We start from the raw sequence: 21020 nt of genomic DNA, 5'->3' as shown, positions 1-21020 counted from the left end.
AGTATCCTAGTTATGCAGATGTGTGCATGTGTGTTCTTACATGTGTGTATATGGGCACAGCACACACTTTAGTGTTCAGATGTATGTATTGGCAAGATTAATTTTTTTTTTTTTGGAGAGGGTTTTGCTATAGGGCTTGTGTGTTCGCCAGAAAGACAGAGAGAGACAGAGAGACAGAAAGAGAGAAATCACCCCCCACCCAGGGGGGATGGCCACGCCACAACCCCTGCTCCTCCATTCTCATCTCAGGATCATAAGCATGCACACACACACGCCCAGCATGAGTTTAAGCCACCAGGTCTGGGACTTGAACCGCAGTCAACTACATGGGAGTCCAGCAACATAGCCATTATGCTAACTGCTGATCCCAGCAAGATTAATTTTTAAAATACTTTTAGAGGATAGACTCTTCATCCCTCTAAGAATCTAGTCTTGGTTTTCTCACTTCTCTGGTTTATACATTCTCCTTCCTTCTATTATATCAGACTCTTTCTTCTTTTCTAGTTTAGCCAGGATAAAGCCCAGCTGTCCCATCCCACCAATAAGAGTAACTTCTGATTTAAGTTTTGATGCTGTCATGTTGCCTAGAGCTCCTGGGAAGGAAGCACTGTCACTCACATTACACATCAGCCTTTATGACAGATAGGCTGGAAGAGACAGGTTGCCCCCATGCTTATGACATGCTCGTAGAGTTATTTATGGTTTGTTTATCCATTCAATATGGAGCTGTTGTAGCCTATGACTTTCAGCTACAGGGTGCATTAACAGATTTGGGGAGAAACCGGTGGTGCCAAGCTATGTCACTGCACAGAGTTTTGGATCTCTCCCTTCAAAAGTAACAAATGCAGCAGCAATTCGGTACCCTCAGGCACAACAGCATTTCTAGAAAGGCATCAATAATCCCATGGGCTGAAGAGCTGGGAGAAAGCCTGCAACAGAGGAGAAGATGACAACATTTTTAGGAGAGTGAAGTTTCCTGATCACTGGGCTCAGATGTTGAGCACAATGTGGCAAGCATGATGTTACAGATGTGGGACATGAGTCATTGCTGGGATTTGTGACACAGGCAAACTAACGGCTGACGGTACATCATCAAAATGAAGTCCCATGTAGTCCTCTGAGCATCTATGCATACCGCTGGAGAGCTGGTTCTACCCCAGGAATATACATTTCTTCAATGACTTGATGATATAGGCATGTGAAAACACTTGTGCACTACAAACAAAAGGGCTGTTAGAAAAATAGGATAGGACATTTCACCTAAAACCTACCCAATGACCAGAGCAGAATCAATAACTGGAAACTCAGTGTGACTAGCTGTTTAAACTGCATAGTAACATCTGTTTACGAGGAATTGGGCTGGATTGAGGTATAAATCATGCTGGGTTTTTCTTTTCTTTCCTTTTTTTTTTTTTGGAGAAGTTTTTGCTATAGGGCGCGTGCGCTCACCAGACAGACAGAGAGAGACATAGAGACAGAAAGCGAGAAATCTCCCCCCGGGAGGGGGTGGTCACGCCGCAATCCCTTCTCCTCCACTCTCCTCTCGGAATCTTGGGCATGCACGCACACGTACCTGGCATGAGTTTTAAGCCACCGGGTCTGGGACGCGAACCGCAGTCGACTACGTGGGAGTCCAGCGACATAGCCATTACGCTAACTGCTGGTTCCCTTTTTGTTTTTTTGTTTTTTTCTTTTCTTTTTTTTTGGAGAAGTTTTTGCTATAGGGGGTAAAGTATCTACACAGTCTAAATGATGTATAGTGATTAAACGTCAGAATAATAAATTTAAAAATTTTTTAAAATTAAAAATAAATAAATAAAGTGCATAGTAATAATTCAGTGGACATGTTGGCAACCTTTCACTTAGAGCTGGTCCACTGGGAGCTGGCAGTGCTCATGGCAGTGGAACTCTGAGCTGTTCAGACTGCTCTTAAGGTGGCTGTAGAGTAAATGCAATTTGCCAACAAGTGTTGTGAATGAACCGCTTTGGTAGAAAGTCTGAAGAACGATGAAATAAATTTAATTTTCTTAAAATACAGCATAAAAGAGCCTTGTGCCTATGCAGTAGCTACACTGGGGCTTTTCTTCTTTCTTTTCACTATTCCATGTTTTACTGACTCCATTCCTTCACATATCAATGATACACATTAATTTGGACTTCAGAAATGCAAGTAATTATAGAAAAAACTACATAAATATATGGCCTGAGGTCCTGGGAACTACAGATGAGGTGCCTACAAGACACAATTGCTAAGAATCTAGGACTCTGACTGACTTCAACAAGGACAGAGTTTGGATTTGACCTTAAATTTGCCAGGTAAAAGTAAAATCTGCAAGGCCTTAAGTAGTCTGTGGACCAACTCAGGGGCCCAAAAGAATGGTAGGAGCAGTGAGCCAGAGTTCCCAGAAGATACTGAGGAAATGGGGCATTTACATGGATTCATATCTTAGACATTAGGGATTAGTGAACTCTTCTGAACAACAAAGAGCAGGAGGATGTAAGGAGCAAAGAAAGGCAGAACATTAGAGGTTCTATACAGATCTGGGTCTTTTCTAGCTCTGACAAGTTGAAGGAGAAGGTGGAACAAATGACATTTGCAGTTTTTACAAAAATCAACATTATTCAATGCTTTCATTATTGTCTGGGAATTATGGTGTTAATTGTGTATCACTTTTGAGAGAGGAGGTCATTATAAAGATGACCAAAAGAATCTTCAAAGGACCTGGATAAACAGCAGATAACCAATAATCAGCAAATGAAAAAAAGAAAGAAAAGAAACACATCCATAATAACATGGACCAGGTACCAGGTACATACAATTTTATGAATATTTCTATCTGGTTTTCTTGACTTACATTTCTACTGTGGCTTTCATTTGAACTTGTTCTAGGTTGTCAAATGATAATAATACGACCTAAAAGAGACATTTGTCTCTCCACAAAACAATTTATTCATTGAGAAATATTGGATAGAGTAATCATTGGAAGATCCTGACCCAGACAGTACTGTAGTAAATGACATGGCATGTGTCTCTGCCTTCATCTGGCATCCCTAGAGGAATTCCCAAACTCAAGGCAATCATGAGACAGAAATCAAACAGGAAACTATGAGCATTACACATACCATGTTTGATGTAGAAAACTAAGACGTGTGGACAAAAGTAAGCAAATTATAAAAATTATACACTATAACAATTCATAAACAATTATCCACAACTAATAACTCTAGTACATTTCTGCCATGGTGTGGTGACACAAATATTTGAAAACCCTGCTGCACTACAAACAGTAAGTTTTGTAGGTAAGTTTTTTAAAAATATTTTTTATTTCAATTTCTTTTAGACATTCAATCGCATAAGTCACTTAGCTTGCAAGGTGAAGATAAATAAATGAATAAATGGATGAAATCTTTAAATTCAAGATATTTTTCTGTGACACACCCCAGGAACACAACAATTCAATTTAAGCACTTAGTTAGCACCTCCTTTGCCAAACATCATACTAGTTGTCTGCATATTCACAGACTCCTAGGCTTCCTGCTTTCTGTAATCTATCAGAGATGAATCCAGGTTCTGCAGAGCCTCTAACTTACAGTATATGAGGATCCTCTATTTTTTTAATATTTCCTTTTTTTAAATTTATTTTTTACATTATATTGTGTTCCTTGAGAAATGAATATAAAATTACATTTTTTTTCAACAAAAAATCTTTACTTTTTTTTGAGGGGACAGTTTGAAGGTTATTTTATTAAAAGGACATTTAATAAAGTCTGGGCAGAATTCAGTCACAGAAACAAGTTATGATTCAGTTCTCATGTTTATTATAATGAGGTGCTGTTACACCCCATTCTGAGGGAGGAATATGATGGGGGCTATAGAACAGCGCAAGGTGGTCACCTTGCAGGAACTGTTGCCATCACTGAGGAGAGGGTCAGAGAAGACATTTCTTATCTCACTCTCTTCATTCTCTGGGTTTCTTCCTGGTATTTTTGGCTGATCAAACCCAACCAGAAGTCCAAGCACAGGCAATTCCAAGGTGGGATACAGTGTGTCAGCTTTGTGAGTACTGAGCAAAGTGGAGAATGACAGTGAGTAATCTGGAGGGCACAGTGAAGTTACTTTACAATCTTTTGTCTGTTAAATATTTCTTCCCTTTAGCTTCCCCCCCCCCAACTCACTCTCTACCATCTACACCCCTCTTTGGAAGCTACATTTATCCTCTCTATATTGTAGCTTCAGATCATCCCCTGCTCAATATTTATATTCATAAAGAAAGAAATTAATACAAAATTACAAATGCTAGGCGATTGTTCTCTGAGAGCCTCTAAAGAAGCAGGAGAAGTGAGGAGTTCTTAAGCTTGAATTCACTACTTTCTTGGTAAATCTATCCCTGCTACATAGAATATATTTCTCCAGATAACAGGGTCTTGAGAAAACAGTCTAGTTCTAGATCTTTTCTTTTCCCCTTCCTATCAACTCATGGTATTACATGAATCTGGTTTTATTCCTACCATCACCCAAGCCAGGAGTTTCTGTCTGTTGCTAGAAACATTCAGTCAGCATCCTGGTGGGACTGGTTTGAAGAGGTGAGAACTTATTTTATTTCTTCCATCTATCCATCCATTAACCCACAAAAATATTTTCACGATACTCTTCATAAGTTAAACACTGTCTTATGTTGTAAGAATACAAAGATAAATGATTAAATCTATGTATCAGCTCTCTATAACCCAAATCTAGGAGCCTAAAACAACACACATTTATTATCTCACAGTATTGTGGGTCAGAAGTTCCAGCACAGTTTATCTGGGTCTTCTGCTCAGGATCACATAAGGCTACAAGCAATTGGTCAGGCTGCATTTTCATTCAAAGACTCAAGTAGGGAAGAATCAGGCTGTTGGTAGAGTTTATTTCTTGAGTCTGCATGAGGTTTCAGGAACATCCAAATTTTAGATCCTAAAGATTGAGTGCAATTCCCTACCACTTGGCATTGTCCACAGACAGTTGACCACATGATCCTGTGCTTCTTCAATGCCAGCAGAAGGATTTCTCTTTCTAGTTTGCTCTTATATAATAAAACATAATCATAAGAATGACATTCCAGCACCTTTACTATATAACATAACCTAAGAACTGACATTCCAATATCTTTGCTATGTTGTGTTGTTTAGAAGAAAGTCACAGGTCCTACTCATTCAAGGTAATTGTAAAGGGGAATCACTAAAGGCTTCATCTTCCAGTATTTGCTTTGAAAATTCAAGTAACCTTTCTTTTAAATAACTGGTACCAAACTACTGGAGTTCACTCTTATTCTAAATATTTGGAAAATTCTTTTAACTACATTATATTTAAGTCTAATTTGTTTAATTTAATCATAAAGCAATGCCCTATGATGTAGGAGATAGGACTCCTTATAATTTTAGCTTTCAGGAACATAGTTTGTACTACTTCTTTATAGACTTAACTGTGTAAGTCTGATATTTTCTCAAGGAGGTTTGTAAATGCTGAAGCATGGTAATAAAATAAACTATAGCACCCACATTTCAATTTAAAAGCTGAACATTATGAACTCTATTTTACGAACCTGTGTATTTTTCTCTATCCCATTTCTCTACCTTATTGAAGTAACTATTTACTAGTTAAAAATTTCTTGCTTCTTTGATAATTTCCGTCAAATATGTCTTTAATAAGAATAGCAACAAAAAAATTGTGGGGACCAGCAGATGGAGTAATGGTTACATCACTGGACTACCACATAGTCAATTATGGTTTGAGACCCGGATCTGGTGGCTTAAAACTCACACTGGGTGCATGTGCGTGCATGCCAAAATCCTGAAAGGAGACTGGAGGAGATGGGACTGTGGCATGACCATCTCCCCTAGGGGGGTGATTTCTTGCTTTCTGTCTCTCTGGTGAGTGCATGCACCCTATAGCAAAAATCTCTCTAAGAAAAAAAAAAAAAGGTACTATTTCTAACTTCGGAATTTAAGGGTCTGCCAGGTCCATGATCTGATGGTTAGGGGAGCTGGATCTCACATGACTATCCATACAATTCAAATCCTAAACTTGGAGGCTTCAAAAACATACCAGGCTTTTGTACATGTGTGTCCCAAAGCCCAATAGGATAGAGAAATGGAGACGAGAACACAGCATGACCATGCCCCACTAGGGAGTACTTTCTTCCATTCATTTATATATAATATATAATATATAATATATAATATATAATATATAATATATAATATATAATATATAATATATAATATATAATATATAATATATAATATATAATATATAATATATAATATATAATATATAATATATAATATATAATATATAATATATAATATATAATATATAATATATAATATATAATATATAATATATAATATATAATATATAATATATAATATATAATATATAATATATAATATATAATATATAATATATAATATATAATATATAATATATAATATATAATATATAATATATAATATATAATATATAATATATAATATATAATATATAATATATAATATATAATATATAATATATAATATATAATATATAATATATAATATATAATATATAATATATAATATATAATATATAATATATAATATACTTACAATATACTTGTAAAATTATACAAGGATATTCATATAACATAGAATTATATATATATACATATACATAAATGTATATATAAGTATACATATGTATAAATATATCTTTAAATCTTTAAAATATATGTCAAATTTTGTTAAATCTTCTTTTAGCATTTATCAAGATAATTATATATTTTTTCCTGTGTTCAGTTCCTTCTGGAAAATATTTTCCTACTTCCTGAAGTACATCTTTGATACGTTTTTTTAGTGAAGGTCTGTTGTGGCAAATTCTGTTTCTGTTTATATAAAATGTCTTTGCTGTGCCCTAGTTCTTGAAAAGCAGCATTGCTGGGAACACTATTTTTAGTCGGCAATCTTTATTTCTTCTTACCTCTTTGAAGACATTATCACACTGAGTATTGGTTTCTATTGTTGCTATGAGAAGTCATGTGACAGCCCAATTTTCCAACAATTTTAGCTAATGTGGCTTATCTCTGGATGATTTTTATTTTTGTAGTTTTGGATCTTCCACATAATGTATCTGAATTTATATAAGCATACTTAAATTTGTCTTTCTTAGTATGTATGGTGTTTCTTTTGTGTATCAATGTTATTTGCTAATCAGTTCTGGAAAATTCTTAGTCATTATTATCTCTTCAAAGATTAGCTCTCCTTCCATCTTCTCCTAGAAAAATTGTTTAATGCTTATTTATTTATTTTTCTGTAAGAGAGACAGAGAGAAAAAGAAAGACAGTACCCTCAATAGGATATTGACACTTTGATTCTTACCCGCTAGGCAGCCCCACATCACAGTCTTGCATGTACCTGGTATACGCTCTGAATGTGACCCTAGAACTTTCCCATAGGAGTCAGCCTGGAATAATGTCATATTTTACTGCTATACCTCCATCTAGCCCTCTCCTTCTGAGATATCTATCGTCTATGTATTAGATATTCTTACTGTATCTTCATCTCTCTTAACACACTTTCCTACTTGCTGTATCTCTTGTGTTATAGTACAGATAATAGATAATTTATTTACAAATGAAAGATATTATTATATTATCTTTCAGTTTAATAAGAATTTTCTTATTGATATATTCTTGCTATAGGGCACATGCACTTGCCAGAAAGACAGAGCAAGACAGAGATAGAAAGCAAGATATCACCTCTTGGGAAAATGGCCATGCCACAATCCCTTCTCCTCTGATCTCCTTTGGGGATTTTGGGCAAGCACACATATGCACCCAGTATGAGTTTCAAGTCACCAGGTCTAGGATTCAAACCAAAGTCAACCACATGGAAGTCTAGCACTTTAACCACTATACCAATCGCTGGCCCCAATAAAAATTACTTAATTTGTGTTTAAAATATATTGAGCATTTAAGTTTGACATTTTTTTTTTCTTTTTGAGATATTTTTGCTCTAGGGCATGTGCACTCTCCAGAGAGACAGAAGAAACAGAAAACAAGAAATCACCACCCAGAGGGATGGCCACGCCACAATCCCTTCTCCTCTGTGGAGAGCAGTTAATTTGAAAACATGTGATTAAAATACGTGGCCTGAAGACACATGTAGATATGTGCTTTTGTAAGTTATTTTAGTAGGGCTATTGAGAAGTATTTATATATAAAAGTAGTATTTGTCTGTTGTTAATGGCTGTTTTTTTGCTTTTTTTAAAACTTAATATTTTAATATTGCCTAGTATTAGGCTAAAAAAAGTTATAAGCCTTTTTTAGATTTTTTTTTTTTTTTAAAACATCTGTGAAATTATATGGCACCAGTCATTTTCACATCTTCAATCAATTTACAACCAAAAATAACTGGCTTTGCATCCCATTTTCACCTCCCTTATTCTCTTTACATTCCACTTCCTTCTTCCCCATTCCTTTTACATCCCATTTTTCCCTTCTCCCATCTTCTGCCTTTTAAAAGAATAAACCTGAGGCTAGCTATAGTCGCAATTTCTCCATCAGAGAAATTGCAATCCTAGCTTTTCTATGCTTGTGTGTCTTTGTGTGTTTTATTATTGTGTCTATTTCTAATCCACAGCCTTCACCACTCAAAAAAACGCATTCACGCCGAGCTGGCTTCAGCAAAGTGGTTTAGCCTAATACTAAACAATATTAAAATATTAAATTAAAAAAAAAACCATTAACAACAAATACCACTTTTATATATAAATACTTCTCAATAGCCCTACTAAAATAACTTACGAAAACACATATCTACATGCGTCTTCAGGTCACACATTTTAATCACATATTTTCAAATTAACTACTCTCCACACTCTGCCATTCTCCTCTCTGGATTTTGGACATGCATGCACAGGAGCCTGGCATGAGTTTAAGATACCAGGTCCGGGACTCAAACCATGGCTGACTACATGGGAGCCCAGTGACATAACCATTACACCATCTACTGGTCTTTAAGACTGACAACTTTATTTTTCTTATTAATATTATATTTTGAATATTTTTCAGATCTGTTTGGTCATTTTATACTCTGTTTTTATTTGTTTATTTTGGTGACAGGACCAAATAAAACCAACTGGATTTTTGCAAGAGGTATTAAGGATGTGATTTAACTCTGCATTGGGACCTATTTCTAGTATCTCCTTTTCTCTCAACTATTTTAGCTTCTTTATATTAATTTTCACCACTCACATGTCCCAAACATAAAGCATGAAAACATGTTAATTATGAGAAGCACTAATAGTAATCCTTTAATAAAAATAAAATTCCAATATTCTTCTTATTCACCCTTAGCCCCAATGCAGAGTAAGTTTCAGTCAATAGTTACCAGACAGGTGATATGTAGATGTCATTTATCTATAAAATGACCCTTTAAACCCAGTGTAGTGATTCAACCCTGTAATCCTAGTAACTCAGGAGGCTGAGGCAGGAGGATCATGAGTTCGAGGCCAACAGAGACAACATAGCAAAACCCTGTCTCTGAAAAATAAACAAACAAAAAAGATCCTTTAATTCCCTATAATTGCCCTTGGGCAAGCCTGAATTCAAACACAGATTGATTGCCCACTTCTCTTCATCCCAATCAATTAGGCACTGTTCACATGACTATGCTACACTGCTCAGATCTTGTACAAAGTCCAAGGAAAATGTTACTTGACTTCATTGAGTGACAGAATCATGGCTCCAGAGGTTAACCGAGACATGATTACTGCTGATTAAAAGTTTTTTCCTCAAAACACCACCATGTTGACTCTGTTACTAAGCAAATCTCCCACTCTGGACTTTCAGAGTATCGTTAGAATAAGGGAATGTGGGTGTGTTGATGATAGAAATGGGAGGAAGGGATTATTTTCTCCACAACCTACATTTTTCCTCATCCCTTTGAGACAACACTGTACTGAAGTTGCTCTCACCTGCCTACATCTTCCCTTTCAGATGTTTTTTCCTCACTCTGCTGGCCCTAGAAGGGAATTTCACACAACGACCTTTATAGATGATCATTGAGACTCCCTTAACCAAGCCGTACTTTTCACCCAATGAGCAATCATCACTTAATCCTTCTTTCTGATCCCATATAGCAGCTGTTCAAGGAATAAAAACCTGTACAGTTTATTGAAGGTTCACTATGTATAAAAGCACTTTCTATTATACTATCTCATTTAATGTTTAAACAACTGTGAAAGATACTAGTATTTTCATCTTATAGATGTACTTGAGTCCTAAAAGAGCTTTCTTTCCCAGAGTTAAACAACTAGAAAGTTGCAGAGCCAGGGTTATTAAAGAAAGCTGCTTCCTTGTTTTATATCACTTCTCTTTACAGCTTGATGAGGTGGGTACTATTCTCCTAACACGGTGAGGAAACCATGATACAAAGAAGTTAGGTAACTTGTGCAATAAGTAAAGATAGACCTTTTAACCTAGAGACATGCTGCACAATCTACTATTAAAACTAGAATTTGTGACGAGTGTGTTGATGCATCACACTTGCTTTTTTATACAATAGAGTCATCTAATGCTAATATATTTCTGCCTCTGTGCCGCTCATCATCTGAAACTTGTATTTACATGAAGTGAATGTATACTTTGAGACTAGAAATGAAATGAAGAGGTGGATAAATTTGCTTGTATTGAAGTACTTTAATCCTCATGATAATTCAATAAAATATATATGATTTATTGTTTTCCTTTTTAAAGATTAGGGAAGGAGTACCAAAAAGTTTGAAAGACATCAAAGTTTAGAAAATGAGGGAACTAGAGCAAGGGCATATCTGTCTGATTCAAATGCCCATGCTCTTTCCAATCCAGCCTAAGGGGCTAAAGAAAATATTCTAGAGATAACATTAATATGATACTATATATTAATATGACATTAATGATCTCAATATGAAGCCATGAATATGAGACTGTTTTTTCATTCATTCACTTAGCAAAATATATGCAAACCTTTTCTGGGCATATGCTATGCTGTCCACCAAGGATGCAAACATAAGTAAAATCTAGTCTCAGCCTTTAAGAGCTCAGCTTAGTGACATAAAAAGATACATGTGGGACCAGCAGTTAGTGTAATGACTATGTCGCTGGACTCCCATGTAGTCAACTGCGGTTCATGTCCTAGACCCAGTGGCTTAAAACTCACACCACGCGCGTATGCGTGTGTGCCCAAGATCCCAAGAGGAAAATGGAGAAGAAGTGATTTCGGCATGGCCATCCCCCCTGGGGGATGATTTCTCACTTTCTGTCTCTCTGTCTCTCTCTGTCTGTCTGGCAAGTGCACACGCCCTATAGCAAAAACCTCCAAAAGGAAAAGCAAAAAATTTCGCGACACATTTTTGCATAGAAAAAACAAAAAAATACCGCATTACTTTCCTTATGACCTAATACATTGTGGCCTTGAGGTAGAATTCCTTTTTCTTCTGGAAACCACAGATTTTATTCTTAAGGCCTTCAACTGATTATTACATGAGGTCCTCATATATTATCTGTATTATTTCATAAATAAACTTTGCTTTACTCAAAGTCAGCTGATTTAAATGTAATTCACACTTAGGAATAACTTCACTGCAACAGCTAGTCTGGTATTTGACCAACCACTAGGCACTATAACCTAGCCAAGTTGACACATAAAAGTAGCCATCACACCATTATTGGTCATTTATTAATCTGTCCCAGAAAAGATTATAATTTCCATCTGGAAACCTATTAATGTCAGCAAGTTAAATCTCTACAGCCCAATGTACTGCAGGCTTCAGATTCTCTGGGGGAAGATGTGGCTTGGGGTGGGGAAAGAAACATAACAGCTAATATTTATTGGAAATTTTAATAGCTCTCAAAGAATCATAAACCCCAACGCACCCTAAACTTAAAGCAAGTTTCTGAAGAGATTAACTCTTAAGTTTGGGATAATAAAAAGAGGTCAGCTTGTGGTGCCATGGTTAAGGTGACTGGATCTCATATGGCCAACCTGCAGTTTGAATCCTGGCCCCGTATGCTGAGAAACATGCTGGGCATGCTTGAGTACATGTTCAAAATCCCAGAAGGAGGGAGAGATGGTGACATGACCATTCTCATGAAGGGATTACATGTAAATAAACTCTGGAAAAAAAATTAAATCTGCTTTAAATATACAGAAGATTTCTTTGTAATTAACCCCAGCATGAAGCTTCTCATAAAATGATAGACTAAAGTAGTTTTTTTTTTTTCTTTTCAGTTTGAGGTAATATTCAAGTGTTTCTAATATTATACACTCCAAAATGTCTTGGGTTGAGCTGTATGTGTTCATGAACATGATTTTGTTCATTCTTGTTTTTACTTAATTGACAAGGAGAAGAAGTAATTTTATTCAACTCTGACACACCAGTGTACACCTGAGCATGTCTGTGCATACATAAGCAATTGTATCTCAGTTATTGGCCTGCTGGAAATAATTTCTTTCTATGAACTTAACTCGTTGGTTATATCATGACTATTATTTCTACATGAAAGTAAAATTGTTGAGGAAACATAAACCCATCTATAAGATTATCTCTCTAGAGTTTACTGTTATTATTTTTATCTTTCTGCTTAAAAAAAAAAGTATTTAAAAGAAACAGATCAGATTCCTAACTAGAAATCCTTAATTTAAGAACCAGTTAGTTGGTTTCAGAATCCACAAGCTTTGACAAGAAGTCCTTGCAAAGAAATCTCTGACAAATCTAAGTAGGCTGCATTAGTCAGCGGGAAAACAGAAAGTTTTTTCCCCCAAACCTCACCCTGATGGAAAACAGTGTGTCAGAAATCCATGAGAAAAGGCAGGCACATCCAAAATAAGTTTGATTATAAAAGCAAGAACTTCTCTCTGGTTCTATAAAATGACAAGGGGTGGGAGAAAGGGGCTGGAAAGTATATGATAAATTATTCAGGTTTAAGAGACAGTGATAAAAATGTAAATGTAACCCTGTCACAGAATCTTTGCACCAGCTGAACAAATTCAGACTAGGAGCTGAATCAGCATCTCCTCTCTGATGAAAACCAATTGGAAGCACAAAGACAGGAAAAAGAAAACCTCAGAAGTTCTTTAGAAATGACAGAAAAATTGATCAAGCATAACTACAGCACCAAGATGAAACAATTTTACTGATATTACCACAGGCCAAAGGGTCCTGCCAGTTCTCTTCAAATGCTAGCACTTGTAATCAAAGAACTGGGTCTTATTTAAGCTCCAAAGTGATTATTACCTCATTAATTATGGTCGTGTCTACTCTTTCCTTGTGAGCACATTTAATCTTTTCCCAAGAGCAGTATATTAGCCTGATTTCGTCTTTAGTCAGTGTATTCCTTTCCGAGTTCGCTCTCTGTGTGCATAGACTCAAGCACTGCATATTGCCACATGGCAGCTCTCTGTGCCAAGCTGATGGCCAACATTGGCCCTGTGCTTGCCTGACGCAGTTCACAAAGCAAAGGGTAAGAAATCCTACCATGCGATGAAATAAAAACAATTTTTTTCATATCTATTTGAAACAGATCCAGAGATTTAATATAAATGTGAGTGGATGTATTTTTTCTTGTACAGCTCAGTGATTCAAAGCATGGACTCAGCACACAGGTTCTCTGGGTTCAAAGACAGGCCTGCCACCCAAAGGAAGCCAGCTGCTCAACTTTCCATAGCCTCTCTTATCTCTACCCCAGGGATAATTACAGGGTTGTTGCAAGGATTAAATAAGTTAAAACATGTGAAGGGCTTGGGCTATGTCTGGCACACAGTAAGTGTTCAATACATGTTAGTTCTTATTAACATCATGCTGACAAGAACTATGCCACCCACTTAGAGGTTAGATGGAAGGTTGCATGCTTAAGGGAAAAATCACTAGGAGTCGGTTGAAACATTTGTATACATCTATTTAACAGCCTAGCCTCAGATGTTCATTTACATGTATGTATAGACTTACATGAACAACAGATGACTATCCATGATCTCTCCCTTTTTAGAAAAATACCCTTAGGATTCATTTTAATGGTATAGTATAGTGAAAATTCTGATATGATAGAAATCTGTCAATATCAGGTTATAAAGTTGTTTAATGAGCCCATTCACAAATATCCATCACTAAGTTCCTCTTATTCTCAGATCTATTGCAAACATGGTAAGGCACAAAAGAACCATAAAATACTATAAAGCCTTCTAGACATTGATACAGTAAGGTAGCATCATAATGTGCTATTCGTGAGTCTAAAACTTCCTGCAAAGGAGAATGAGAAGAGAGGCAGCTAGATGAGGTATTCAGGTGTTGGGAATGATGGCTATGCACACCTCCATACTCACTCTACCTTCCCATCATCAGGAATAATTTTCTAGGTCCTACATCCCTGCTTTTCCCTCTCTCAAGACCAAACAAATATTTAACCAGACAGTTATGGAAAAAGAAAAGAAAAAAACAAAACAAAACAAAAAGAAAACACCTTCAGTGGCAAAAACACATTATACAGGGTTGTTGATAGTTTCTCACCCACTTCATCTTTGTGTGGGTCAGGGGGTGTTCTTGATTAGCAGAGATACTGACAGGTCATAACAGGCTGCTCTGATTGTCCTCATACTCAACCCACTCCCTTGGGACATCTGCAGCCCAGGAACATGCTAACTCTCATTCCTCTCACTCCTGTCCTTTTTTCTCTGGTTATCTCCAGAGGTAGCAGAAGAAGGTAAATGTCACTCCAAAACTAGATCATATCATATCCTTTGGAAATGGGGATGAACTGTTCACACATGGTTCTTGGTTTCCTCTAACTGGAGTTTTGTAGCTGCCCCTGCCCTACATGTGCACACTAAAGGGTAAGGTGGCCTGTAGCCTGATATGGACTCTCTGGAGGGAGGATCAAATTTAGGTCTGGACATGTCAGGTGTTTATTATTATTATTCAGTTTTTTATAGAATGTATGCATTTGCCAGAGACAGAAAGGGAGGAGGTAAGAAATCACTCCCTAGGGATGATGACCTTGCCTCAATCCCTTCTCCTGAATTATTTTCTCAGAATTTTGGGCACACATGCACACATGGCTGGCATGATATTTCAAGTAGCCACATCTGGGACTAGAACCATTATGGTCAGCTGCCTTAACCTCTACCTCACCTCTGGCCTTCTATCTCACTAATATTAAAAACTATAAAACTATCTAATGATTAAAACTACTAGTTAGAACGTCTCCTCTGGGAAACATGGAGCACTAAACACTTTGAAAAGAGGTCAAATTGTCTCCAAGAATTTTGTGAAAGGGACCCTGTGTTAAGTGGATGATTGGATTGACCTCCCATGTTTAAAAAAATCATGCTGTGACCCAGAATGCAATTTTAAGTCCAGAGTATAGATGACAAAAATGGAGAAAAGGGCAGGCAGGAAAAAGAAAAAAGTGGACAATTATTGGGGAACCAAGTGAAGAAGCAAGAAAGAATGCAAAAGGAACACATTTCTCTTTCAGTATATAGATCAGTACTCTATTGGTACAGTATTGAGCCAGAATAATTCTAAATTCTACTACTATGGATAGCTTAAGTGAATTCTTCAATTTAGAGACAACAGTAAAGATACCGTTTTTTTTTTTTTTTTCCTTTTATTATTATTATTTTCTTTTTTCTTTGAAGAGGTTTTTTGCTATAGGGCAAGTGCGCTCGCCAGACAGAGACAGAGAGACAGAAAGCTAGAAATCACCCCCCAGGGAGGATGGCCACGCCACAATCTCTTCTTCCCCATTTTCCTCTCAGGATCTTGGGCACACACGCACACTTGCCTGGTGAGTTTAAGCCACCGGGTCCAGGACGCGAACCACAGTTGACTACATGGGAGTCCAGCGACATAGCCATTACATTAACTGCTGGTCCCAAGATATTGTCATTTTACTCATGAATGTTATAAAAGATTTAATTGAGGGGTCAGAAGGTGCTATGGTGGTTAAGGCGCTGGACTTCCATGTGGTCAACTGCAGGTCAAGTCTGGATCCAGTGGTTTGAAACACATGTTGGGCACATGTGCATGTGTGTCCAAAATCCTAGGAGGAGAATGGGATAAAGGGATTGTGGCGTGGTCATCCTTCCGGGGGCCAGGGGGTGGGTGGGTGATTTCTCACTTTCCCTCTTCCTATCTCTCTCTGGCAAGTGTACACACTGCCTATGGCAAAACCTTAGGGAAAAAAAAAAGGATTAAATTGAATAATTGAATTACAACTTGGTTAGAAGGAGAGAGTTAAGGATCAGCTTTAGGATAAGTATGTATCACCAGTAATCTCTAAATAGTGACATAATAATGACCCCTCACTAGAACTCTAGGTTGTAATATCTGATATCTTTGCCCAGTATTACAGCATGGGCTTGGAAGTACATTGAGTACAGAAAATGATCTGGAAGGATTCTGTGTCTGTACTACCCACTGGCCTTGTGACCTTTCCCTTTGTAATGAAAACCAAATCTGTAAGATTTGAACTCTTCACTCATTGGATGAAATAAATTATGTGACAGTGCCTTGAAGTAAATAAATATCACTGTAGAAGATATCATTATGCAAATCAAGGTATAATTTAAGGTTCCTGATCACAGTGGTCTGGATATACCCCAGGGTGTTTTTAAACATACATTCTTTTACATGTGGATCTATTAGGGAAAATATATGCTGAGAACAGAAGATCTTCTGACTCCGGTACCTAAGCAATTACACTATGGTCAGGGAAATTAAAAGTAGAGGAGAGAGTAAAAATAAATTATCTAAATTCACAGAATTTAGAGCTGTACTGGGGTTTTCCTGGAAAATGAGAGAGAGGCTAGGTTGTAAGTTCTGGCAAGCACCACTAAGTATGGATGAGACTATGCTCAGCTAACAATCCTTCCCCAACTCCCAGTATCAGTGTTCTAAAATAGCAAAGATTTACTTCTTATTTATATTACATATCCCTTATAGCATAACTGTAGGTTCTGTTCCCTGTTATGCTTCCTACAGAATTCAGTCCAGCAATCACTACCTAGAGCATCACTGGTCACTGTGGAAGAAGGAAAGGGAACTCTGAATAGTTTTGTACCACCAATTAAATCTTTAGGATGGAGTGACACTCACCACTTTTATTCACAACTTATTCACTAACATTATTATGGCATCACCTCAGTTAAAATGGCATTAAGAAATACAATCTCACCGTGTGACCCAAAGACATGAAGCCAGAAGTTTCTGGTCAATAGCTCTAATGACAACCATATCACAAATCACTATATTTGAATATAATTGAATCAGTCCTCATAGGTAAAAAGTATGCCAGTGCCTGAAACACTATGGCTGTCTCTATTATCTTTTTCCAAAGCTAAACATGAACATTGTGAAAACTAGAGGCCAAAGGAAGCTTCTTTGAAGCACATGCATAGATGACTTAAAATGTCATCACTGATAACATCTTTATATTAAAAATGAGAAACTCAGGCCAAAGCCCAATGTGAAGTGAAACTCAGATGACATTACTTGCCTCTATGTTTAATACAAATAACAGTGAAAAGTTCTATAAATGTGGATTTTGCCATCTGTCTGACAGGCAAATCAATTGCTACAGGTACATCAGTCCAATGAAAATAATAAGCAAAATTCTCCAAAGCAAGATTGGCCTGGTGGACAAGTGATAATGGTGGGTGATTTGAATGGCTCACAATAGCTCCACCTGTCTCAAGAGCAAGGGGAAGAGAATTAATAGTGAGTTTTGAATAAATGTTTTAAAGTCCGAATAGTGGTGATTAAACACTAATATCTAAGGGTATAAGACTTTCAGTAATTCCTCTCTCCACATTGTGGTTCCAGTGAATGCAGGACCTCCTGCTTCTTAGCAACTTCCTAAATAGTTCTGAGAGTCCCAGGTTGTCTGTAGTACGGTCTTAACATGTACTTAAGGCTTGAGATTTTATCACTGTAGCAGTAGGTACAGCGGCTTCCCTCAAGAGGCTGCCAGTGCTGCCCAGCAAGGCAATGCTACTTCCATAGTGCTGGAAGCAGCATGGAGAGGTCACCTAGGATCTCAAACCGACAGTGGCCTTCCTACTGCTCCTTGACCACTGCTCACCATTCCTCTCCACTTAATCCCTCTCACAGTCAAAATGTACCAAGCAATATGAGAGAAAGAGGCGAATAATCCCACCTCTTTGTGTGGGAGTAGGAGAGGAGTCCCACATCAGTGTTTAAACTGTTCTGTAAGCATTTGGTCACAGTTTGCTCATGCCACTCTCAGGTGTGGATGTCTGGGGATTGTGCCAGACCTTGAATCTGAATCACCAATATGTTCTCAGAACCACTCCTCTCTCTTCAGTCACTGTTTTTGTTTTCGTTTGTTTGAATCACAAATTACTTTTTATAATGTATAGAAAATGCAGAAAACAAGAATTGGTGGATGCATAGTAATCACTACATACATGTTTTATTGTTATGTTTTCTTAAAAAATTTCTTAGACCCACTGCACTCACCTTCTGGGAGGCCCTTTTCAAAGATCATCGATTAATCCCCAACATGTCCAAATATCTCCTAAAGGTCACATAAGTCCCACAAGAATTCCACCCGTCAGAAACTATTATCCTCACATTGTACATGAGAAAACTAAAGCTCAAAGAGGTTCAGTAACTTCCTTAAATTTATAAAATAGGAAGTAATGGAGCCAGCTTTCAAACTCAGACCTATCTGGTTTTGAACCCATTTATATCATGAATAGGATGGAGGGTTGGAGTGGTGATTCTCAACCAAGGAGTTTTGCCCCACTAGGGAACATTTAACAATCTTTGGAGACATTTTAAATTGTCTTTATTTGGGGAGTTGGGTACTACTAGCATCCAGTGAGGAGAGACCAAAAACCGTGCTAAATGACCTACAATGAAGGAAACACCCTTCTCACCACTCCCAACAAAAAGTATCTGCTCCATAATATCAGCTGTGTCAAAGTAAGAAACTGTGTTTGAGATCAGCAGATGGTATAATGGTTACATCTCTGGACTTCCACATAGTTGACCACAGTTGGAGTCTCAGACCTGGCAGCTTAAAACTCACACCGGGTCTGTGCGTGTGGGTGCCCAAAATCCCAAGAAAAGAATGGAGGAGAGGGAATTGTGGCATGTCCATCCCCCACCCCAGGGGGGGGATTTTTTTCTTTGTCTCTCGGTCTTTTCAGCAAGCACACACTCCCTGTAGTAAAATTCTCTCTAAAATAAAAGAAACCCTGGGTTAGAGGAAGATAACTTGCTTTAAATTATGAGAAGGGATAATAAGGGGGATGCCAGGAAGGACATACTGAAAAATAACTTCATGATTAGTCAGTGAAGTAAGATTTATGTAAGAGGTAGAAGGCAGAGGACAGTAGAGTGAATGGCATAAACAAAAGAAAGAAAAAAAATGTAATAGGAATGTGCAGAAAGGTAAAAAGCCCATGCACAGGGAAAAAGCGGCAGTAGAAATTGGAAGAATACCTCAGGGTCCAATTTTGGGAGGCCTGGAATGTTATGAATTTAAGAACAAAGAGCTGGGGCAAAACAGAACACTAAATGATACCAAGAGTACTTGTCTCACGGCTGCCAACCCAGCTAACCAAATGATGTGAGTGTTCAATACCAAAAGTAGTTCTTTTCTAGCATTCTGCATCACTGCAATATACATTTTGCCTTAGACCATCTTATTTCTACCCAATCATTGAAGAAGGGAAAACTGGGCCCAAAGAGTGAGGTCACTTGCCCATGGTCACTGGCCAGTTAGTGACCAGGATGGAACTGAATAAAATCTTTGGGATTAGAGCAAGTCTTTATTCCCACTGACTCTACAGTCTAATTTTGTATAGTAGATTTTGGCCCTTGGGATGCCCAAAACACAGCCAGGTTCTTTCTTCCTTTGAATATCTTTTATGAGCCTTATATTTGTGTAAAGAAAATTGTTTGTGAACCCTCTTTATTATTTTTTCTATTTCTGCTTGGTGTAACTCAAATGAACAAAGCCAAATACTCATGCATAAACCAAGTATCTTTTTTTTTTTTACTTAAAAATAGTGATGTTGTTGAGAAAAGGGAGTAAGAATAAATGGAAGGGGTATCACTTGACCCTCGGAGGCATTTTCCGAGAATGATTGGGACCGACAGTTATTTCCCGTTTCGGCTTTGCATGTGGGCTCAACTTTAATGGAGAACTGAGATTTGGCTAAAGAAGCAAGTAACATAATCTTAAAAAGAATCCCAGGGATGATGCAGTCGAGGCAGCTTGTACACAGAACCAACCTTCTTTGACCCACAGAACATTTCACAACCTGAGAGCTCCGTTTTGGAAAATTTCTAATTTATCCCTCCCCATTGGGCAAAGAAATAACATTCCTAAGACCATGCCACTGCAACATAAAGGTTATTTATTTTCCAAACAAAAGAATTAGGAAATGTGAACTTTAAGGCTTTAGGACTAACATTAACTCATCATCAGGAGACAGATGGTATTTAGTATGTTCAATGAAGAGGCTGTTAAATGTGAAAACCTAATACATCTGAGATGACTCATCAAGATGAGTTAATTTGCTAAAATCTTAGCTTTCACATTTCCTGATTGGATTTCTTTCTCTTTTCTTCTGTCAACCTGGCATCTGTGAACTGAACAATTTTCCATTTAGCACAGAGGAAATACTTAGAATTTTCCTTTATTTGTAGTCTCACCTAGGGTTGTTCTAGGGCATGTCCCAGGTTTATTTTAAAAAGATAAAACAGTTTGGGGGAACCAGCAGTTAGCGTAATGGCTATGTCGCTGGACTCCCACGTAGTCGACTGCGGTTCGCGTCCCGGACCCAGTGGCTTAAACTCATGCTGGGCGCATGTGCGTGCGTGCCCAAGATCCCGAGAGGAGAATGGAGGAGAAGGGATTGTGGTGTGACCATACCCTGGGGGGTGATTTCTCGCTTTCTGTCTCTATGTCTCTCTCTGTCTGTCTGGCGAG

Source organism: Tupaia chinensis, unplaced genomic scaffold, assembly GCF_000334495.1.
Source record: "Tupaia chinensis unplaced genomic scaffold, TupChi_1.0 Scaffold000542_1, whole genome shotgun sequence".
NCBI lineage: Eukaryota > Metazoa > Chordata > Mammalia > Scandentia > Tupaiidae > Tupaia > Tupaia belangeri.
This window is presented reverse-complemented; position numbering follows the sequence as displayed.